This window comes from Lithobates pipiens, unplaced genomic scaffold, assembly GCF_037356315.1.
Source record: "Lithobates pipiens isolate NorthernLeopardFrog02 unplaced genomic scaffold, aLitPip1_a1.2 Scaffold_13, whole genome shotgun sequence".
Lineage (NCBI taxonomy): Eukaryota > Metazoa > Chordata > Amphibia > Anura > Ranidae > Lithobates > Lithobates pipiens.
Window position 1 is genome coordinate 246,554,105 of NW_027507718.1, and position 18,465 is coordinate 246,572,569.

General features: G+C 43.6%; 1 protein-coding gene across 1 annotated transcript in view; it reads right to left on the reverse strand.

Moving 5' to 3' along the window:
* MOB1B (MOB kinase activator 1B) overlaps positions 1 to 18,465 on the reverse strand; it is a 118,454-nt gene that overhangs the window by 17,194 nt on the left and 82,795 nt on the right. The gene's annotated exons all lie outside the window — the stretch shown is intronic.

Below are 18,465 nucleotides of genomic sequence, written 5' to 3' on the forward strand. Positions count from 1 at the left end.
ATCAAGAAATGGCATTAACAAGATATAAACATCACTCAAAAAACTGCAACAAAATATCCAACTAAAAAAAAGAGCAGAAAGTATGTAACAATCACAAAATGAAAATCAATAAAACAATGAATAAACTTAAATGTAACATAGTCCCACAAATAAAGTGCAAAAAATCTGAATTATTGTTCAGTGAAATCCAGTGATTCAAAGTGTTCACAGAGCCAAAAAATATTCCAGTGCTTGAGTGAAACCAGACATGCAAAGCTGCTTACAAAATATAATACAATACATCTCAGCACTGGAGAGCTAAATGTGCTTATGAAAAAGGAACACTCAGTGTTCTTGCCCACTTATCTCCTCGCTGTACATCTAATCTAACACGACCTTGTGCCATCATTATACCCCTTCTCCACAGCTATGGTTCTTAAAGCCAAATATGGTGTGTATTGCATATTTATATGGTCCAGCTGGTATTTGCCATTACAGAGATCGCTACTGTTATCAAGGTCCTTAGCTGAGCGGCTTCCTCGCTGAATAGTAACCACTGGGGGGGGGGGGGGGCACGGGCACCAGTCACAGAACATCTTGCATTTGTCTTAACGAATGAATGAATGTTCTCCAACTGGACAAGATGGAAAGGTGGAGAGGTGGGGGATTACAATCTCCAACTGGTCCAATCAAAAGCCATTCATTGAGAAAAAATGGCATGGTACTCAGAAGACAGCGGCAACTTGTTCTCTGATTGGACAAGCTGGGGAGGTGAGGGGGGGGGGGGGGGGGTTGACATCGCATACTTCACCTAGTCCAATCAGAGATCACCCTGCATTCTTGACAAAAATGTAATGTTCTGTGAATGGTGCCTGTCTTAGCCCTTGTACACACGGTCGGACATTCCGACGGAAAATGTCTGATCGGACCGTGTTGTCGGATAATCCGACCGTGTGTGGGCTCCATCGGACTGTTTCCGTTGGAATATCTGACGGACCAAGTTTTCCAGCTTGGCTATAAAATTTTCCGACAACATGATCCGATCATGTGTAAAGAATTCCGATCGGACCAAGTGCCACGCATGCTCAGATCAAATTCTTACACCAAAGCTATTGGCTAATAGCGTGAACGTAGTCCCGTCATAACGAAATAACGTCATCACGTTCTGAACGATCGGATTTTCCGACAACTTTGTCAGACCGTGTGTATGCAACAGTTTCGGACAAAATCCGTCGGAAAAAATCTGATGGATTTGGTTGTCGGAATGTCCGACCGTGTGTACAAGGGCTTAGACAAGCAAACCCCTGTATTCACTATGCAGCAGGGCAGCTGCTCAGCACAGTACCCAGAGGACAGCGGCAACCACTGTAGCAGCACATACTACTAAAGTGATTTACAGTTTCCACAGGGATTCTATAGGTATGGCACATGCATACATACATTGCCAAGGTAAACCAATGTAAATATGCAAAAGAATCCATAGTTGGAGTTCACTAACAGTGAATTAACAGAGAAGCTTGTAGCAGCATGAAAAAATCACATAAACTCACAGTATTGCTATGGTTACATAATAATGTAGAAGCAAATTAATTCTAAAGAATGACGTAGGAGAAAACAACAAGAACACTAGACAATGCTCAGGCAGTGCTGGGAGGCAGAGGGAGCTTGTTGCTTCCCCTGGTTGCATCATTTTTCAACAACTTTTCTGTACTGCTTGACTTATTTATGTACACAAATACATCAACATTTATGCAAGAAAATGCATCTTATAAAACACACTCACACAACACACACACACACACACACACACACAACACACACACACACAAGTGAAGCATCAGATTCCAGCATGGCTTGTGATTTTCAGGTCATATAGAGGTTGACTAGGGAAAGGCTTTTACAGATTGGGGTTGATTTACTAAAACTGAAGAGTGCAAAATCTGGGGCAAATTGCATATAAACCAATCAGCAGATCCCTTCCACAGCTCCTGGTACAGACAATTTGGACAGCCTCTGACTTCTCGTCCCCCCTTTTTCCAGACTTATTATGATGTATTTATAGGGATGAGTAATTCTCTCAATTTTTTTGTACATATTCTCCCCGTTGAGTGGTACAACATTGGATCATACTGGTCTACTCATGTTACGTTTTGTTTTATAGATTTGTGTGCACCCGCCCCTGAAGAGTGGTATTATCCACAAAAGGCGTCTGACTAATTTGGATGCACCTCATTCTCATGCAGATCAATATATTATCTTGAGTTCACCATCTATCATGAATTTCTAAGTACATCCAGGATTCCTTCCGTACCACACAGAGGTTGGCTGGTTGCTACCAATATTTGTTTCTATATATGGTCTGTAATATGTGTAATATTGGGGGTTGTTTAACTCAAGTGTAGCACCCGCTAGCGAGACCAATCCACACCAGAAACTCAATTTCAGGGCTTTTTGACCCACTTTTATTAAAAAAAAGAAAAGAAAAATGTCCATCAATAATTCCCACGCAGGGGTTTCAATTTCACAGCAGTAGTAAACGAAAAATACCAAGCCACCTGGCTTTATGGTCAGCAGTACTGCCGTTTGGGCTTTACCCTTCAGCCCTCTTGGCCATATAACAGAGATCAAGGACTGTACCTCTTTTACTCTTCCTCACTGCTCATCCCACAGCTTTGGGCCCTCTGACTACACCATGTAGACATGCATGCTTCTCCCTTGCTTGCCTGGACTCCTCTGGAGGGTGGAGCCCAGAACCATGGTCAGGTGTCTAGAAATAGACCAACACACACCTGACCAGTCAGTGTGCTGGTGAATCCCAAAATCTGGACCCAGGACTGGGGATTTCATCCCACCCGGATCACTACGAAATCCCCGGGCTCCAGATCCCAAAACAGAATTTAGTAAATAATGAGGAAACTGAAAAGTCAGTTTCCTCCCAATGTTGCAAGCTTCCTGGAGCCCCTCAACCCATCTGGTTGAAAATGCTGGGTCCATACACTGGTGGGGTACCACACTACAACAAATGTGATTGACAATTTTTATTTATTGCTGCATGTATCATGTAATTTTGTCATGTTCCTTGTTTTACCAACAAAAACAAGTTTTTGATATCAACTCATATTCTAGACATGTGTACTCAGCTCATTTAAAGTCACCAAAACCCCACTTTCTTTTCACAGATTCAGGGATGGAGACATGTGACCCATATGTCTCATTTAAAGTCCCAAACTCCCCCTTTTTAGTAGTAATAATAGTGTAGTGCCTGGAGCAGGTCTCTCACCACCCATTTTTCTCTCTCTTGGACGAGAGTAGTGGAGAAAAGGAAGCATTTCTTTAGGCTCAGGTTTCACATTGGTGATAATTTTTACCACATTCTGAAAAGCTTTTCAGAGGGCAGTATAGAAGTGGATAATGGACATTCAGAAGGCGTTACTTCTGCCTTATGGTGCCCGGGTTTTCTTTTTTTCTACTTTCTTTTTTATTGACAAACAGCAATTTTATATTGCAGGAATGCGCTGCAACTACATGCCAGTTGATTGGTTGGCAGTTGTGGTGCGTCCCCATTGAGCTCAATGGCCAAGTTTGATAGATGGTGCCACCTGTCAGACTCCACAGTCCAAGTTAAACATCAAATTGTTACCAAACCTGGGACCCTACATTTCACCATATCCGGTCTCCCAGAGTACACAGAACATGCAAATGCAATTAATTGAATATAAACTGCTAAATACCTTTTCTCATCAGCAGTATATAGCAGTCTTGTGACTTCTATCAGTTCCTGGTTAAAAATTGTAGGAGTTTTATACTGCTCTGGCTGTCCTATTAAGATGCAGGACTCCTGACCCTCTGTCTGGACAGTGCTGATTGGCCCTGTGCCCATATGCAAAAATAAAAAAAAATCTCTAGCAATACACACCAAACTGAGCATGTGCAGCCTGACTCCAGTAACTCTGTCTTATCCAGACCGGTTTTGGAGTCAGTGCAAGGAGAGGATCTGTACATACGGGATCAAACAGCCTTTTTACACAATGCAAAGGATTGAGTATAGTGAGTATAACAAGAATGCTTTAATGCATATACAGACTGATTTTACTTTTGTGGGTTTAGTAACACTGTAAGGTGATTTATATCATGATTGCTATCCTGCTGATGTGATAGTGACAGTGTACCGTATATACTCGAGTATAAGCCGAGATTTTCAGCCTCTTTTTTGAGGCTGAAAGTGCCCCCCTCGGCTTATACTCGAGTCATCGCTGTCTGCCCGCTCGATCAGCGTGTCGAGCAGACAGACAGCGGCCATTCTATAATTCAAAAGCCGCGCCTCCGGCTCCGCCTTCGCCTGTGATAGGCGGAACACTGAATTTCCCAGCAGCCTGTGTTCCGCCTATCACAGACATCGTATCATCCTCGTACTACGGACGAGGATGATACGATGTCCGTGATAGGCGGAACACAGGCTGCTGGGAAATTCAGTGTTCCGCCTATCACAGGCGAAGGCGGAGGCGCGGCTTTTGAATTTTACAATGGCCGCCGAGGCGCCGACGAAGAGGGCACGGGACGGAGGCAAGGCAAGGCACGGCACGGGACGGGACGGGACGGGACGGAGGCAAGGCAAGGCACGACACGGGACGGAGGCAAGGCACGGCACGGGACGGAGGCAAGGAGGCAAGGCACGGGACGGAGGCTCGGGACAAAGGCTCGGGACACAGGTAGGCTGGACACACACACACACACACACACACACACACACACACACACACACACACACGGATGGATGGAGACACACACACACACAGGGATGGATGGATACACACACACACAGGGATGGATGGATGGATGGAGACACACACACACAGGGATGGATGGATGGAGACACACACACACAGGGATGGATGGATGGATGGACACACACACACACAGGGATGGATGGACGGACACACAGGGATGGACGGACACACAGGGATGGACGGACACACAGGGATGGACGGACACACACACAGGGATGGACAGGCATGTCTCACCCTCGGCTTATACACGAGTCAATAAGTTTGCCAGTTTTTTTGGGGGTAAATTGGGGGCCTCGGCTTATATTCGGGTCGGCCTATACTCGAGTATATACGGTATATGCAGAAATATGTAGAAACAATTGGCACATGAAAAACTATTCCTATAAACCCTGTACTAAAGTATTTGTAATGTTCTTACCGACAGAGTAAAAACGAAGACTTTGATATGTCACAAAACCATTCACTCAGGTAACTGTTTTTATACACATCTATATATAGACCTCAATGCATTAAATTAAATTGATCGTTTATATCCTTGCAGAGTCTAAAGAGACTGTTTGATTACTCAGTGATAATTACAACATTTTCTTTTTCCATGTGCTAAAAAAAACTGAGTGGGGGCTTGGCTCAAGGCATGCTTTGAAGTTTAAAGCTTTCAGGTTTTTATTGTCAAAGTTTAATTGAACAAGCTTAAGTTAGAAGCAGATTAGCTACCATGCAGAGCTGCACCAGATTTAGCATTTCCAGCAATCGGATGTGTTCATTATAATATACAGAACAGCTTGCTCTGAAGTCCGAACTAAAGCCTGGTACACACAGTAATTTTTTATTTTTTTTGGCCTAAGCGAAATAAAACATGAGGAATTTAGCAAGGAGGTCTCTGTACTAACTAATTGATGCTAGTACAGCAATCTCCCTGCTGTGCTACTGTGTTCTGACAGGGAGACTGCCCCCTCTCAGCCAGAACATATCGGTCAGTGCTCGCAGCCAGTGGTTGAGAGCTCTGATTGTATGCCCATTGACTGCTGGTTTTCCAGCATGATTGTTGGAAAAGCCAGTCGTGAGATTGGAAGAACTTGTATACATGGGCTTAATGTTGGCTGGTTTCTATTGTACTGGCTGATTTCGTTTGGAATTCGGCCCATGTGCTTAAAGCTGGGTGTACAATAAGCCTGAAGCCTGCTGTCAGCTAACGTCACACAGCTGGTCCAGGCTCTGGAAAGATCCTGACCATATGGTCTGGATCCACCCAGAAGCCTAGATCGGTGCCTGTTTTTGCCTCTCGGCAATCTACGGACAGCCTGAGCCAGCCCCTCCCGCCTCCTCCACAGCCTAGCACTCCAGTGAGTGCTGGAAGGGAAAGCAGAGAGCCGCTGACTGATTCATGGCTCTTTGCTCAGAGCGGAGGGGGAGAACTGAGAAATTAGCAGTGTTTGCTCACTCAATTCTCATTGCAGAGCTAGCCGGGGACAGATGCAGCATTGAATCTATGCTGCATGCATCTAGGTGACTATAATTTATTTTCCTGAAGCCATATTTCTCTTTTAACCGGTTCCCAACCTGCTCACGTAGATTTACTGTGGAAAAATGGCCCTGCTGCGCTAAACACAATACGGGTACGGGGTTCCCTTTAAGAGCCACCAGAGGGTGCATGCGCCCGCTGCACGGCGGGGGATGTGGTGCGCATGGCCGGCGTGCGTGATCACCACCAACCACGTGATATCGTGTGCACTTTAGCGAGCATGGGGATTTGTGTGTGTAAACACACAAATCCTTGTTCTGTCAGGGGAGAGGAGACATATTGTTTGTTCCTACTAATTAGGAACAGCGATTTGTCTCCTCCCACAGTCAGTCCAATTCCCTCACAGTTAGAATACATCTAGGGAACACACATTTAACCCCTTGATCACCCCCTAGTGTTAACCCCTTCCCTACCAGTGACGTTTACACAGTAATAATATGTCAATGGTCCCAAAAATGTGTCAAAAGTGTCTGATCTGTCCGTCGCAATACCGCTAAAAGTCACAGATCACTACCGTTACTAGTTAACAAAAAAAAATAAAAAATGCTATAAATCTTTCCCATAGTTTGTAGACGCTATAACTTTTGCGCAAACCAATCAATATACGCTTATTGCAATTTTCTTTACCAAAAATATGTAAAAGAATATATATTGGACTAAACTTAGTAAATGTTAAGCAATGTACATGCAATTGCGTGGGTTGAACGGGCGCACCTCTAATCTTGACAATTTTTTTTTTAAGCTGGTTCATCTTTACATTTTATGTATAAGATTTGCACACAGGTCATGTTAGCATGTTACGTTGCCAACATGTGACATGCACCTTGTTAAAATTATGAAAAAAGACTCTCGCTCCTCTAGCTCCTTTTTTAAAGCATAAAAGGACATTTAACCTTCCCCCTCTAATGCATATGATTTCCTTGGGCTAGCTTTTGCTTTTAAAAAGGAACTCCACACCCCATTCTCCAATACTGTTGTCTCCCCCTTCAAACCCCTTGGATTTCCATGGGCTAACTTTTGCTTTTAAAAGGGGAACTCCACACTCCATTTCATTGTCAAAAGGCTGTGAGCTGCCTTCACCGATCCAAACCACATCCTTTTCCAGAGCATACAACAGGGCCAGCTAGGAAAGGGGCGAGAAGAGCGAATGCAAAACCCCCTCCTGAACTATACAAGGCCACATGCACGCTGCATAGCTGGCTGCCTTTAGGGCATGTAGGGCTCAGACCAATACCAACCACAAAGCATCTTGTACCCACTAGTTTAAAGGGGCTTTCCACATCCCGTAAAGCCTCCTTTCTGCAGCCCCCCCCCACCCCCAACTCCAGCCTAGGGTTGTGTGGAAGAAGCCATTGTCCCCCTGAATATGGGAACAAGGTGGTTGACTTTTGGGGTGCCCGGACCCCCTCCTGCCCCCGAGCGTTCACCCCTTACATTGTGTATTTGGCTAGGGGTTTGTTAGTGTTTGGGAGGGGCACAATATTTTTATTTTGGGATGGTATTTTTCATGAGGGGGTTCTCATTTAAAGCCCTAACAGACACAAATGGCCTTGTATGTATTGGGGGGGCAAGCGTTTTTTTTCGAACGTATTTTTTAAGATTTTGCAGCTGCAATGTGGATCTTTAGGTCTAATTAGCCGTACATCTTGGAAGAAGCATTTTGGATACATGCTACAGATGCACCACTTTACAGGCAGAGTAAGCCCCCCCCCCCCCCCCCCAATTACTAGCTTTTAAGCAATTTGCCATTTTAAAGGCACTTCTCCTTGTTTCATTTTGGTGGTTGTCAAAATTGATGACAATGATCAATGATATATGTCCCTTAGTGTGGGACCTAGGCCCCCATACCCATTTTAAGGCCAATAACTAGAATATAAGCCAATCAAGTGGGGACTAGCAAAATTAACAGGGCAGTTCCCATAGACTGCATTGGCAATTGTTGTATAACATTTGCCCATGTTAGGCTGTTTGTTTGCTCCCTGGACTGGGGGGGGGGGGGGGTGTTTGTCCCATCTGAAATTTTGTAGCATGCTGGATGATGTGCTTAATTTTGACTGGGGGTGGATTATTTTGTGCTAGCTGCATTTGTGTTGGTCTGGGCATGCTCAGGGACTTTGGTTTATTTTTTGTGTGTGAACAGCACTTGGATTTTTCTGGGCATGCTCAGAGAGTGTGTTTTTTGGGTTAGTAATTTGAGTTAATAAAAGTGACACTTAAGGCTCATTTAAAAAAAAAAATAACAAACATATACTTACCTCCACTGTGAAGCTCGTTTTTGAGTGACCCCAAAACTGCTCTTCTGGGGTCCCTCAGCGGCTCTCTTGGCTCCCCCCCACATCAGATGACCCCCAGGAGAAGCGCTCTCCCATGGGGTTACCTTGTGGGCACGCTCCCGAGTCCAGCATTCAGCGTCCATAGACATTGTCATTGAATTTGATTGACAGCAGCGGGAGCCAGTGGCTGCACTTCTATCAATCTATCCATTCAACAGCCAAGAATCCCCTAGCAGAGAGGCGATGCATCCCCGTGGGATAAGTTTGAGGGTTCAGGTAAGTAAAATGGGGGGGGGGTCACTAACAGGTGTTTTGCAACTCAATGCATAGGATGCATTAAGGTGAAAAAGCACAAACCTTTACAAACCCTATTAGGCCGCGTACACACGGGCGGATTGTCTGGCCAACTAAGTTCGTCAGACAATCCGACAGACAGTCCGTTCAAAATTTGCATGAACGGACTTGACCACACACGATGAGCAGACAGTCCGCTGAAAGCGTGTGTGATGACGTGTACAGCACGTACGATGGGACTAGAAAAACGGCGTCCTATACACTGCAATGCAACCTTCGGCCGTGTAAATCCTTTCTGAGCATGCGCCATACTTAGTCCGTCCAACTTGCCTACACACGAGCGGACTGTCCGCTGAAACCAAGTTTGGACGGACAAAACCAAGTTTGAACGGACTGTCTTACGGAAATTCCGTAAGACTTTGTTCGTCAGATTGTCCGCTGAAAAAGTCCGCTGAAGCCCACACACGAGCGGATTGTCCGCTGAAACACGGTTCAGCGGACTAAGTTGGACAGACAATCCGCCCGTGTGTACGCGGCCTTAGTCTCTACACTGGGTGAACTTGCATTTTGTTTGTTTCGTGGACTGTGCATGTGTTTTCAATTGCCTCATTAGCACTCAAGCCTATGTTATATAAAGTTTGCAGATACATTGCCCTGAAAAGAGGCCAGATTGTGTGTGGGGGGCAATAGAGTACATTTATTTGGCGGTCCTATAGTTTGTAGCACATGTATTTTCTGTTTGTATTTTGTTTGTTATGTATTTGCAAAGCAGATGTCTTTTAGATAAATTTTTTAATTTTGTTGGTATTTCTTTTTTTTGGGGGGGGGGGGGGGTATTTTTCCCTGAAATATTTTTGATGCTGTCAATGTGTGTCGTGACCTCAAAACCATATTCTGTTAGTATGTCAAACTAACATACATGTGTTTTTTGCTTTCCTTGCTCTTTTCCAAGTCCTGTTTGGTTGACCAATAACATCTGTAGCAAATTTTTTATGTTTTATGTGTTTTGTTAATTATTTGTTTTGCAGATGCATGCTCAAAAGTAATGCATTTTACACTCCCCCCCCCCCCCCCCCAAACAATTTTCATGGAACAGATTTCCCAGCTGCAGCTTAACTAGCCCCTGATTGGCATAGAAAAACAAAAAAAGTGCGATTTGTCTAAAAGCTACTTTCCTGGTGCCTTCATGGCAGCATACGCATAAATTGTGCATATGCTGCGATGGATAGGCACCAGAAAAGGAAAATTATGGAGAGGTAATTATTACATTTTCCATTTTAGCACAGTGGCTCTCAGCCTCAGTTCTCAAGTACCCCCAACAGGCCATGTTTTGGGAATTTATCTTGGCTAAAATAGATGTCCAAAATACCAAGCCATTGACTCTGATTTAAACAACCTATGCAAGATGAAGGAAAACCTGCAAAAATGGCCTGTTGGGGGTACTTGAGGACAGGGATGAGAAGCACTGATTTAGAGCACTGAACTATTCTAATTGTGGGCATTGGAGGGAAATCAAGTGAGTGTTAGAACCTGTTGTCTTTTTAGGTTGGGCTTTGTGTCCCTTTTCTGAAAATTGGCTTTACTTCCTGTCACGCCAAACCGGAAGTGAGGGTAAAACCCTACTAATGTCTTTCCTTGGGGACAGGTCAATCGAAATAGTGTCCACATTAGGCAAATTGCACTTTGCTGTGAACACCACAAAATTTGGGGTTTATTAAAGGCAAATCCACTCTGTACTACAAGTGTACTCACTGCAAATCTGAGGGGAAGCACTGCTGATTTATCCCCCAATAATGTAGAAGCAAAAATGCTGTTTTTTTGTAAATTTTCCTTGCATGTCCCCCTCGGATCTCCAGCGACTGTACTTCCAAGTGCACTTGTAGTGCAAAGTGGATTTGCCTTTAGTAAATAAACTCACAAGTCCAAGATACCTAATAATTTGGAGTGTACACAGCAAAGTACTAGAGTGCAAATTGCCTAATGGGGACACTATTTAGATTGACCTGTGTGTCCCCAAGGAAAGACATTGATAGGGTTTTACCCTCACTTCCTGTTTGGCTATGTGACAGGAAGTGAATACATTTGAAGGAGGAACTGGCAAAATTTAGGAGGTGTCTTCACCCTATCAGGGGTGCAGACATCCCCCAAAACTGACAAGATTTCTAATCCCTCTGCACCCTCTATTCCCAAGCAAAAATAATAATAATTTCAAATAACTTTGAAAAGACACATTCCTAAGTTCACTGTGATGCATATCAATGGCCCATTTAGACCTTGTTTAATAGAAAACACCAGTTGCCTTTCACTAGAAACATTTGTTAGTCCAGTCCTGGAAATCTGCATCTGCTTTCCTATTATTTGCCAATAAAGTTAGGGGCCTGCACCTAGATGCATGTCGCGCATATCTGGTTCCCAGAAGCTGTGGCCAGCCCACAGGAACGACATCACGCCCCTCCAGGAAGTTGCTTGTACTGCTGCTCATTTCTTCCTACCATCATGCCCGCTCACTGTTCTCTGAGGAAGAGATGATCCTTATTTGCAAATTAAGATAATTTTTTATTTATTTTTACATGGGGTGGTGTTTGTGTTGGGTCATGTGTGTATATATAAATGATTTGGCCTCAAAATACACACCTACTTCCTGTGTACAGATTCACTTCTGGGCCAATGTATATTGTTTCCTGCTTTAGTGTGTATGGATATAGATATATCTACATATAGATATATCTATAAATGTAGGTTCTTGTGTCCACCAGCAGAGAGAAGTTGGGTAGATGCACACTCCCAATTCATAATAATAGTCTAGCACAGGGATCTTCAAACTACGGCCCTCCAGTTGTTCGGGAACAACAATTCCCATCATGCCTAGTCATGTCTGTCAATGTCAGAGTTTTACCAGGCCTCATGGCACATGTAGTTCCACAAAAAGCTGGAGTGCCATAGTTTGAAGATTCCTGATCACTCTAGCACAGGGATATGCAATTAGCGGACCTCCGGCTGTTGCAAAACTACAAGTCCCATCATGCTTCTGGGTGTCATGCTTGTGACCGTCAGAGTCATGCTATGCCTCATGGGACTTGTAGTTCTGCAACAGCTGGAGGTCCGCAAATTGCATATCCCTGTTCTAGCATGTCTTCAAAAAAGGTGTGTTCTCATGTGCCTTGTATATTGCCCAAGAAACATTGTTTGGAAAATACAAGTGGGTCATGGCACAGCTACATTCCAAATCTGGCACGTAAGATGGTCATGCACTATACAATCAGATTGGCCAATCTCTGTACAACTCGATATTTAGGCAAAATAGGTAATAGAAAGACGCACTTGAACAATTAATTCAAATTATAGGAAATCAAACATTCTCTTGCACTACATCTAATTTATTTAAGATCTAACTGATTGCAGTGTATGGTCATTTTTAAAGATCAAGATCTGAAAATATTAATTTATTGGGTTTAGAAACACTTCTCTGCTCTTTGTAATGTATTGAAAGATTTGGGTAAAAAAAAAAAAAAAAACACACCTCAAAGATATATTAGAAGTAACAGGAATGAGATTAGCATCAAAAGGGTTAAAGTGGATGTAAACCCGAAATTTTTATTTTATGTCATAATGTAGAGTATAAGATTTCCTATCATTGAGCCCAGTCTTGCCACAAAGAGTTAATCCAGCTCTGAGCAATCCTATTTTATTGTTCAGTGAAATAAATCTTGACAAACAGAAAAACTTTGTCAAATCCCCCCCCCCCCCTTGCTGTGAGTGACAGGTGATTTACATACCTCCTGCACTAGCCTAAGAGAAATGCATTATTTTTTAATTCCCTCCCACTCCTTTCTTCTGCTGCTCTGCAAGGATTGGCTGTTCCACACCTCAGCATGACTTGGCATGCTGAAGTCATGTGGGGACTTTTCTGGGTTCTGACTGGATGTTAGTGATCACAGCAGAAGTTCAGTGTAAGAAATACACAGGAGAAAATGCATGTTGATATGGGGAGTGTAGAGGTGGGCGGGGAGTCTACTGACATCACGACTCCACCCACTGAGCCCTGGAAAACAGACCCACCCACAAAATATGCAGTTTTTCGGGTCTCATAGCAGACAGTGGGGAAACATTTTACAGATAAGTATACATGCAGGAGGCATGTATATCCTTCTAGATAACCAATAATGCAGTAGTTTAGAAAGGATGAGAGTGGGTTTACATCCACTTTAATTAACTGAGAACACCTACTAATTGCCTAAACAAAACACTTCAAATTAGATGAAATTAACCAATTGTATTGGATGTGCACTATTATCAATGAGAAAACCGCAGTTACCCTAGCGCCAGATGCAGTTTACATTTGCGGGTATTTATTATTGCTATGTGCGCTTCAATGTGCGCCGGTTCGCACTTCCGATTAATTACTTTTCCAGCACACCAATTAATGTAAAAACTGGTGAAGCAACATCTGCTTAGTGAATGATCCTTAGTATGTGGATGTTTACATGAAACTCAACCTTTTGAATCTGTAAGGAACTGATGGCTCTCACTTCTCCATTCACTTCACTATCAAACCAGGTAACTGCATATCCTTCATGGGGCCCAATGTGTAGTTCTTAGTTGTGTGTATGCACCCTCTGCTATTCAATATGTAGTATGCAGCCCAGGTATATGGGTCAGGGTACTTTAACAATGCTTGAGCAAGGGTTCCTCATGGTCCTCATTGTTGCATCATATCCCTATTCTGTGAATCCTTCTGTAAGGTTTCGGACTGTAGATTGGTAAGGACTCTGTATAAATCAGATATAGTATGTGTATGTTTGAATGTAAGTTAGGGATCTTGTAAGCTCTTGTAAGCTCCGTGAGGGCAGGGACTGATGTGAAACTACAATATATATGTGAAGCACTGTGTAAATGAATATAAGTAACTGTAATAAATATATATAAAAAAAGCAGAAATATTGCACTTTATTATTTGGATTGTATTACTTGGATTGTATTATTTGGATTGTTGTCCATTATAATAAATTTAAATGTTACAGGATGTAACAACGACAGAGACTAAACAAGACCATCTATTTTGAATCCTGTTTCTTTTCAGTTACATTCTGCTGAAGGAACCTTGGCAGATTTTCCAGCAATAATACTATTAGAGAGTAGAAAACCAAGTAATAATTGTCTAATTCACTTTACATCATGACCAGTTTCTAACTATGTTAAGAAAAATGTAGTGAACATCGTATAGAGTCAGATCTTATCAGGAAACATCATGATTGTCCAGCAGGCAAGGCAAATCGTTTATAACTGGATGTGGTGTAAATTTGTAGATTTTCTCAGCCCTGCTAATGCACTCCATACAAAATGGAATCAATTTTTTTCAGGTTCCTGATTAGGGGCCAAATCAGTATTCATCACTTTAGCAAGGAAATGGTGACAAGAGAGACATTGTGGATTCCTATACATAAGAAAGAACCCTGATAAGTAGTATCTACATTAAAACTATATACAGCAAACCCAAAGCAATTTAATAAAAACAACCACCCCCTAATCTGATCACAAAACAGATGGGTCCCCTATGCCAGGTTGAATAAAACGTATGTGAAAAAATGTTATACATTTTACAAATAAAAATGTAATACACAGTGTGCCAATCACAGATGTTGCAGGGTATTATGTATTTTCTAAAATAGGGACACAGCAGACAATATTTGCTTCTAGAATATTTCACCCTAATTGAATCTCTATAGGACTGGTCATGATAGGCAGAGAAGGAGGTAGGATAAATCACTGCTCTAGCTAATTTATTATGCATTTATTTCAGTTTTTGCTATAGAGCACTATAGTTCAAGAACATCAGTTCATATTCTCGACCAGTTCACTAGGTATGTAAAAATTAGAGGCAAAATGTCTGTCTTTGTTTTATTCAAAAAAAAAAAAAAATCCAAAAAAGTTAGCCCAAGTTCACGGACAGCAGGAATGAAATTGTGTGAGTTAAGCCGAACTCATGCAATTTCATTCTTACATGTCAGTCTCGACTTTGGGGGCCATTTCGGAGACATCTGTGTGGATTTCTGCACAGATATCAATGGAAATCCCATCCTGAAGTTGCCAAGAGTAGTACAGAAACTACTTTTGGGAAGTTTGGGACATGTTAAATCGCATGCCAAATCACTCCAATGTGAACCAGGGCTTAAACTGATAAACAGTATGGGCCACAGACAAAAAGCCCAGCCATTGTCAGGAGTATAACAGCACAAAGGGAGGGTGATAATAAAAATCATGTCATGTTAAAGAAATGAATGGTCTAGATCAGTGGCCAGAGCCCATAAGTGACCCTAAGTATAGGATTGCATAGAAGTGTAATAGACCCTCACAGTCCAGTAAATTATTCCCAAGAGAGATACCACAAAACTGCTGAAGAAGGTAAGGTAGTAGAAAAAGAGACACATGAGAACTAAGAGAGAGAGAAAAGAAAGAGATCACTATGTGGATAGAACTTAGAAGGAATAGGTCATAGAGAGAAGAGGGAGAAGTGAGGGCAGCAGCGGCTGGTCCATAAGGGATGTCACCTGCCTAATTTCTATGCGGGGCACTGGACTTATAGGTTTCTATGATTTTTTTTTTTGGATGCACATGATTAGAGCCTAAAACTCGAATATGCTTCAAAAAGGTTGGGCTCAGGGTGCAAAGCACTGCGCCCCGAACCCACCCACCAGTGACATTAACGAATCAATATTCGCTATGGCCTTCTGGCTTCTCCTCCTGGCCAATCAGGACAGAAGGCAGATCTTAAGACCAGATCAACCAGGAGGAGAAGCCGAGGAAGCCACAAACGGGGATGTGGGGAGTGCGGACCTGGACAGGGGGTTTGTTTGCTCCCCCCCCAAAAAAATTTGAGCACCAGCCGCCACTGAGTGAGTGAGTCCTGAGGGATCCAAATGGCAAAACAAGGAAGCTACCCACAATGGATATGATATGAGATGCGGAAACCAAAATAATAGGTAGCCCTAAATGGAACTGGTACTAGATGGGGGTAAAATGTCCTTAAAACCACTGGCGGAGGTAAGAAAAGCTTTCATGTTATCAGACGAGGAGAAATGGATCCAAATATATAACAAGGGTGATCAATTTCTCGAAAGTATCATTGTCCATCAACAACACCTTCCTCCATATGCATCATGTCATTCACCGTAGAAACCCAAAGGGCCATGGAAGTAATAACAGTGGTCTTCCAATATAACGGTATGAGCTGTTGGGCTGCAGAAAGGAAAAATCATAACAGACTCTGTATTTGAGATCCGACCGAGCCTAGGAGCATTGAGAGTAGCGCTATCCCAAGAGTTGGAGTCAAAGACTTGTCATAAATGCTATTGTAAATGGCAAAGACCTGTGCCAAAAAAGGCTTAGTCTTAAGCCACGTACACACAGTCGGAGAATCCGTCGGAATGCGTCTTATCGGACCGTGTCGTCAGATAATCCGACTGTGTGTGGTATGCATCGGACTGATTCCGTCCGAATCTCCGTCCGTCCAAATTTTTCAACATGTTGGAAATATTTCCCGACCAACTGGGCTGGTCGGACGTAATCCGATCATGTGTAGAGAATTTTGATCGGACCAAGTGCCACGCATGCTCAGATCAAATTCCTACATCAAAGCTATTGGCTACTAGCCTGAACCTAGTCCCATCGTAACGAAATTACGTCATCACGTTCTGAAAGATCGGATTTTTCGACAACTTAGTCCGACCGTGTGTATGCAACAGTTTCGGACACAATCCGTCAGACTAAATCTGACGGACAAAATCCGATGGATTTGGTTGGCAGAATCTCCGACCGTGTGTACAGGGGCTTAGAGCAATCCCCCCCCCCCCCAGACATGTAGATAGGAGCCTTGCTCATAGCTACATCTCCAACACATGTCAGACGTGAAAGAGTGTATCCGATGCAAAGAAGAACGGTCCCTGTACCACCGCAAGAGAATTTTAACATTCTTTTCTTGAGCTCAACAGGAGATGGTAGATTTATGAGTAAAAAGGAAGTAAGTCTGCCAATCTGCAGTTGAAAGGTCTCTTCCCAAGTCTGCGGACCACATCCTGGTATATGTTGTGAGATCTTTATGAAGCAAGCAGTGGAGGAGTTTGTATAGAGTGGAAAGTAGGTGTATGGGCGTATCATGGAGAGAGCATAACGGTTCAAACTCCGTCAACAAGCGGTGCGTGGAAACAGGGATAAAAAGGTGCTTACAAAAGGATGACAAATGAAGAGTTCTCAACCAACCTCCTTGACCCAAACGAGAAACAAAATTGGCAGTACGAGAGTGAATAAGTGTATGAGGCACAGGCCATTCAGAACGATGTAATGACCCAATCAAAGGAGTACACATACCCTGGGGAAATGCAGGGTTATCAAACAAAGGGGTCAAAGGGGACAGATCCGATGGTACAAGCTGGAGAATCCCCTGCTGATTTACAGTAAACAGCTAGTGTTAATGGTGAGGAAGAGTGCAGTAAGTGAAGGTTGTGTTTGTAGCCCCGTGGTAGGGCTCTCAAGTCAAATGGTGACATGTCCTGTTCCACCATTTTCAAAGCCTTAGGGAAAGAATGAGGGAACGTCTCTAACATTCGGGCAAGTAACGTGGCGTATGGTAAAGTGCATAATCAGGGAGGCCGACGCCATCTTGGAGTTTGGGAAAAGCGAGTAACCTATGCCGCAGTCTTGAAAAGCCTTGATTCCAAATAAAATGTGTAGAGAAGGAACGTGAAGTATAAAAATGGCCGTAGGTAAAGATATAGGAATCATTTGGAAAACAGAGTAGTTTCGGTAGGGTATTCATCTTTGATGTATTTATTCGACCAGGGGATAGAAGTACCCCATGTATGTAAATCTTTACAGATTTTTGTCAATAAGGGGACATTGTAAGAGCATAGAGATCTGCAAGATTAACCACTTGAGATCCGCGCTATAGTCAAATGACGGCTACAGCGCGGATCTCCTTTTCCGGGACTACGTCTATTGACGTCGTCCCGTGCACGAGCGGCCTGCGCGCCCCCTGAGGGGCGCGTGCGGCGCGCTCTGTGATCGGCGAGTCTACGAGACTCGCCTGATCACCGATCATTGCAACGGGTCGATCCCGACCCCTTATCACGTGATCAGCTGTCAGCCAATGACAGCTGATCATGTGATATAACGGAGCCGGTAATCGGCTATTATTCCTCCTCGCGCTGATAGCGCGAGGAGAAAAAAAAAAAGCCGATCACAGCCAGCCCTGCTAGTAACCACCTGCCCCCTGCCAGTGCCCACCTGCCCCCTGCAAGTGCCACATTAAAAAAAGTAAGTGCCCCCTGTCAGTGCCACCCAGCAGTGCCCATATTGCCACCCAGCAGTGCCCACAGTGCCACCCAGCAGTGCCCACAATCTGCCTTAACAAAGGTGCTGCACCCCAGTGCCACATATCCGTGCCCATCAGTGTCATCTACCAGTGCCCAGCAGTGCTGCCCATCAGTGCCCAGCAGTGCCACCTATCAGAGCCACCTATCAGTGCCACCTATCAGTGCCCATCAGTCCCATCTATCAGTGGTACCTATCAGTGCCCATCCGTGCCACCCATCTGTGCCACCCATCCGTGCCACCC